Raw genomic sequence first — 6,774 nt, forward strand, 5'->3', positions numbered from 1 at the left:
ATAAGTGTGGTGGAGAGTGAGAGGAGATGTCCTGGTGCCAGCTCCTGCCCCAAACTATCTAACTACTGAAGCAGCCACCTCACTTTAATTCCTTTAGGGATCATCCTCTCTCCAAGCCTTATTTAGAGGTTCTGAACGTGTTGCATTGACTGGAACTGGGAAAGAATGAAAAGGAGGCTAATCTCTCAAAAAACTGATCTTATCTTAGCCTTTTCGCCATGGCCTTACCTCACTGGGTTGTTGTCAGGATCTAATATAAAGGAGAAGAGCATGTAACTCAACTTGAGCTCACTTGGCTATGAAGGTAAGGAAGGAGCCCATCCACAGCAACTACCCAAAAAAAGCAACACTAGCCTAGTACTCGTTTACAGAACGGATCTGATTTAAATTCATGCACATTTAAAATATTCTCAATGCCTGTCGGAGGCAATGTGTTTTCCCCCTCCCTTTCTACATCACCTCCTTCCCATAATTTTGGTTTATGGCTTTTCTGTTTCCATTTTGCACAAATGAATGGTTCAGTTTGGAAGCAGCACATACAGGCAACAGAAAGTAGCATTTCAATCTGCTTCTTGAGACAAGTGAATTCCCATTACTGAAAAATACACAATTGCTCAGAGAAGTTACTTTTTATAGTATACAAGTTACAGAAGCAGAGCTTGACAAGTTACTTTTTAATTACCAGAATCCCCTAGCCAACATTGTGATCCTGGAAGTTTATATATTTAAAAGTTAATTTTCTGAACATTTCTCTCAGCCTGCTTTTGCAAGCTCTGTGGCTACCTTTACAAGGCCTTCTCTGTGGTAGCCCCCCAGATGTGGTATTTTTTCCTTGGAGGCCCCATTGACACCAACATTGATACCATTTAGGCACTAAGTCAAAACTTGGCTTTTTATTAAGCTTTCGGCATAATTGATTTTATCCAGGTGCTCATGTGCTATATTGCATTACTTTAAATGTTTTAACTGGTTTTAAACTTGTCTGATATTTCTTTGTGATATTAGTTAATATACCTTTTGTCTTTCAAAATTATTCTATTGTTTATTGTCTTTTAGCTGATTAAAACATTAAAGGCCACCCTGAGATAAACTTCTGATACAGGGCAGGAATCTAAATATCTTATGAAAGAAAGACAAGTCAAGACATATCCCTAGCTAGAAAGACACTGACAAGTCAAACGTCAATAGAAATCAATAGAATCTAGAGTTGGAAGAGACCAACAAGGTCCATCTGCTCTAACTCCACATTGCCATGCAGGAATACACAATCAAAGCAATTCCAACAGATGGCAGTTACCTCTGTTTTAAAAACTTCTAAAGAAGGATATACAGCACTCTTCCACTGCTGAACAGCTCTTACTGTCAGGAAGTTCTTCCTAATGTTTAGTTAGGTGGAATCTCTTTTTTGTAGTTCTGCATTTGTTGCTCCATGTCCTGTTCTCTGGAACAGCAGAACACAACCTTTCTCCATCCTCAATAGGACCTCCCATTCAAATATTTAAACAGGGCTATCTATCACATCTTCTCTTGTCAAGGCTAACATACCCAATCTCTCTGAGTCCACTCCTCATAGGTCATGTTTCCAAGTGAGTTGACTTAAAACTGAGAGCACCCTTGTTAGATCTGTTTCGCGTACACAAAGTCACTTAGTCCCTGAAGCCCCAGCTGTAATCTCTCAGCTCTGAGATGTTCTAAGAGAGGCATTCCTTATTGTTGATATGCCTCCCCCAACCATAGAAGACTGGCCTCAAATTCTCGGCAGCCCCTTGCAGCTCTGCATTATTGGTCATGAGGTCCCATAGCTGCCTCCTTGCGGATTTTGCAACCTTAGTGGTGTCTCATGATAATCATGATCTTCTTAATGTCACTGCCAGGCCCACCTGCAAACCTGGACCAAGATGACTCACAGTACATCACCAACCCCCATCCCTGACTGTCTTCATGTCACTTTTCCAGCACCACCTCCCTCCTGCAGTGCTCCTCCTGAATGTATTCATAGTACACCAGTTCAGAAATGGTAGCTGAGCAGAACAGAGATGGTGTGTGTATCTGTCTCATCTATTACAAAGCAACCTTCACAACTTATGCTGAAAAAACAGTTATCCATGAATGCTGGCTTTGGGGAGAAGGCTATTACAACCTGCATCTCCTTCAGCTGCATTTGCTCTTCTCACTGCTATACCACAGATGCCTCCATCCAAATCTGCAGGGTTGGTGGCCTGTGTGTCTTGCTCTCTTGCCTGCCCTGCAGCCTGCTGCATCCTCTATTTCACCTCCAGCCCTTCCTGGCAGTTCTGTTCCACTCTTTTCCACCCAGCCAGCTTGCACAGCATTGTCAGTGGAGAAGAAAAAGCATGACTGCTTGGTATGGAAATGATGCCCCAGTGCTATTGCAGAAGCTGATGTAAAACCACAGTCTGCTGAGAAGCTGAATGGAAGAAGCTGGGTTTTTTCTACAGGAGGTCTGTTTTAGCTGGATTCCCTAGCATCAAAAATACCCCTGGAGGCGGAGAAGGGACTGTTGCTGAAGCTGAAAATTATTCTGTTTGACACCAGATTCACATTGGAAAGCCAGTGCTGGGATGTGCTTTAGAATTACCATAGCATGTTCATGCCCTCAGGTGCCATGCTTACCATTAGACAGAATGGGCAATTGCTTCAGGGGGCGGCTGCTGTAAGGCAGCTTTCCAGATTTGTTCCTGCTGAATACCTGAGTTCCTAATCTGTTTGAAGGTCAGATCTCTGTATATTGAACTATCCACTGGCTGAGATCTACACGTCAAGCATGCTACAAGAGTTCCACATAACAGAACAATACTATGGACTCCCTGACCACCATCCCAGGACTCATGGCTGCATTGCACAACCCTCTTATGTGCCATTCCATTACTGGTGGGGGAAGGCATCATCTGCCAGTATCCACGGATCTTCTGAAGGCCTCAGTGGATCATGTCAAACGTCTGTGTCCAAAACACAGAAATAAGCCAGTTTGGGACTGTTTTGATCTTGGGCTCAGTGCTAGGCAATCCTGGAAATGCAGTTTATTGTGGCACCAGAGGTTCTGACAGGGAAGGTCAAATGTCTCACAAAACTATTTTCCCCGACATTCCCTATATATGAGCCAAGGCGTTAAAGCCGTTGCAAACTGGATTATTTCTGCAGTGTGTTTTGGACCTGAATCGTATAGAAACACAGCTAGATTCTTCTCCGATTCCTCTGCTCTCCACTAGCAATGGGGGGTTGTAAGAGGAGGGCTTACTGCAGTTGCAACGGGGAACACTTTAGACCTTGTGGAAGAGAAGAGAAATACCAAACTTCACAACATTTAAAAAAAAATACACACATAAGAATATTTGGTCTTTCCACTTTTGTATGTTGCTAATCAAATGATACTGCCACATGTGCATTGTGTATCCTGTCTACTACCATCATTTTATATTTAAAAAGGCAAACAACAACCTCAGCCTCCTGGTTCAGGGGTGGTACAGGATGCTATCCACTTCTTGGAGTAAGATTCAAGTAAGGGTGTCCAAGTGGGATTTAACAACCAGTCTGTACACCGAAGGAGGAGAACAGCCATTTTGTTTCACGCTTTGGGCAATAAATCCCTTAGTGCCATCCTGATCCCTGTGTGCTGGTTCCTCTACAAGCTGGATCTAGCCCAGCAAGGCCAAAGTGCTGCACTAACGCCCGGGTTGCCATAATTGTCGACTCATTACCAGGACAAAATGTGAACAAAATTCAAGACCAAACTGTAGGACAACTGCAGGACAAAACTCAGCCCAAAATGTAGGACATTTAAAGAAAAAATGGAGGACCTTAAATGTCCTACATTTGGGCTGAGTTTTGTCCTCAGACTGCAGTTGTCCTACAGTTTGTGTCTTGAATTGTCCATTTTGTCTCCTGGTAATAGTGGACAGTTATGGCAACCCCAGGTGGTCATGTTCAAGGGGTTGGACAGAGGGCAAAGAAGTTAAAAGAGATTCAACAACCCCTAGCAAAACCTGGGGCTTTCCATTTCTCTTTCCTTTATCCACACTAGGGGTGGATAAATTAAAATGCTAACTTTTTTTGGTCTCCAGCATCCCCTCCCATGCCCCCTGGTAAATATCAGAGAATTTTGGGGCTGAGAAATGAAAAAAATTCAGCTCCTGTGTTTAATCTCTTGTGACAGTGGTTGATCCTTTACACCATGGCCTCTAAACCCCACCATAATAGCAACAAGCTCCAAATTGGTATAGTGAAAGCCAACAAAAGACAAAATATGTTCCGCACTGCTGCAGTTTCCCATAACGGTGCAATTAATTTTCCAGAAAATGGATGTCCTAGACTATCAGACCCATCATCCTCATCAAGAATGGCCAGATAAATCACAGCAGCTGTTGTGATCCAATATGTTGTGATTAAGCTTCTTTATGAAAAACAGAAATGTAACTGGGCACCAATAAAGAAGCTTAATATATCTGCCACACGAGGGTCTATTCATATCTACAACCACAGATGTCATCCATTGGCCAAGTTGTTTGTTTGAAGTTTTTATACCTTGTTCTTTAGCTGGAATGTTTCTCTAGGGTGGTTTATTTTTTTTAGGAGGGAACAAAGATGTTTTTTTTAATACAATATGACAATCTCTTGTCCTCAAGATGGGCTGTTAACAGATACAACACCAGGAGGAGGAAAACATGAAGAAGGAAAAGAAGAGAGAACAAGTATTGGGCAGTGAATGAAATTTGAAGGGTCAACTTGTGGAGGCAAATCAGGTATTCACAGCGTGAGACATCAGTCTCCTTGCAGCTCCAAGAACAAGCAAGGTGGATGACTCAGCCTGCTGGGATCCTGCAGGGACTAATAGCTTCTTGTCAATCTGCCCATAGCAGATGAGGGCACTGAGGAAACCATATATGCTGCTGTTGCTTGAGAGGAGATGGTTGTGCCATCTTTCTTCATGGTCTCGCTCAGGGAAAAAAGAGACTCAGCCTAGCTGTGTGAAAGTGAGAGAAGAATGTATGCTGCACATAGGTATGCTGGTGGATACATAATAGTACACCATCTGTGCTGAGTAGACACAATTGTGCATTTTTATAATATATATATATATATATATATATTCGATCATTGGGTTGAAGAGACCACAAGGGCCATCCAACACCCTGCCATATTATACTATATATATATATATCTATATATATATATATTGGGGATTGGGAGGGAGATACATACATCACAAGAAGGACGGTAGTGATAGCTTCCTGAGCATTCTGGCTTTGACCTTAAGCTTGCACATTTCAGTATACAATTAATGGCCTGCAGTCAAATATTTGGCTGGCAATTTGAGTCAATATGGAACCACTGCAGCACTTGGCTGCATGTCTCTTTTGTCTTCCCATTTGCTCTCCTTCTCCAATCTGGAGTGTTCTCTGATCATTCTCTATACCAATCCCTTTTCCTTAGTCCATTTTCCTTTGCTTTTCTCCTTCTTGGCTTCTTCTTACGTACTCTCTGGGCCCTTTCGCCCTGTTTTTTATATGCCTTTGGGCAAGGAAAGTACAGACTGGTCTTTCTCCTCTGCATCTAGCCCACCCTTTCCTGGCATTGGCATTAGCAAATCACTGCCACTGACTTCACCATCATCACAAATCTTTTTAATTTTATGAATTAAAGGGGTAGCTGAAGCAACAAATTGCAGGACTGGAATTAATTGAGAAAAATACAGCTGGCACTGTATTGTTCAAATCAAGGAGGGTTGAGTAGGGGTCTCTTTTCTGCATGTGGCAAATCACACACACCCCACGGTTGTTATGGAAATGTTTCACATTTAGATTTCATGCACCTTCAGATGTGGATGATGTTTTAACAGCCAAAAACTAACAAAAAATTGCAGATAGTGGTGTTTTATTTTTTTCTAACAATTTTCCTGCTCGCCCACAACCAGTGAACCCAAAACTAATAAGAATGCATTTAATACCCTCAACATTTCACAGATGAAACACGGAGAACATGTGTGGCCAACAAACACTGGAGTGTGGTCGATCAGATTACTAATGTTTACTAATGAGGAAGAACAAGCAAACCTAGGAGGTTGCAGTATTTTGATTTTGCGAGCCCCTGGAAAGGACAAGATTTTGAGTCTCCTCTCCTCTCCTCAGTTCTGAGTGAATAGTAGTACAACTATTATTGAATTCATGTTTGCAAAAAACCGATGTAAGCTGAGAAACACGGAGAAAATTGGAAAGAGGATATAGAAACAGTGGGTGGCCAAGGATTAATTGGGACTGCCCTGCCAAGTCAGTAGACATTTGCAGAGAGTTCACTATTTGTAAAAAAAAAAAAACCATAGGTAAGCGCTCCCCAGGAAGGGTTGGTGAAGATCCCTTCTCAGTACCCCACAGCTGATGACAATCAGTGTAGACCAAGGAGGGAATATTGGCCCTCTGGATGTGGACTGTAACTCTCATCAGCCTTAACCTGTATAGCCAGTGCTGAGAGATTATGAAAATTGCAGTCCACTAACAACTGGTGGGCTACATGCTTCCAGTTTCAGTTTTATCCTACCCACATTAGTATTTCTTGAAAAGCAACTGCACCAAATGTGTTGCTTAGAACATTTGACATGTACTAGCCACTGTATGTGGCCTGTTGAAGTATCCACATGCTCAGCTTCCTTTAGGCTGAATCGTCAGACTGTGTTTTGCAAGGAAGAAGGCCCAGATTGGGTTGTTTTTCATTTTGCCTTTCCCAATATGTTAGCTTTACTAGCATGCAATGGTACCCCTC

Source organism: Sceloporus undulatus, chromosome 2 (assembly GCF_019175285.1).
Source record: "Sceloporus undulatus isolate JIND9_A2432 ecotype Alabama chromosome 2, SceUnd_v1.1, whole genome shotgun sequence".
In the NCBI taxonomy this organism is placed as follows: domain Eukaryota; kingdom Metazoa; phylum Chordata; class Lepidosauria; order Squamata; family Phrynosomatidae; genus Sceloporus; species Sceloporus undulatus.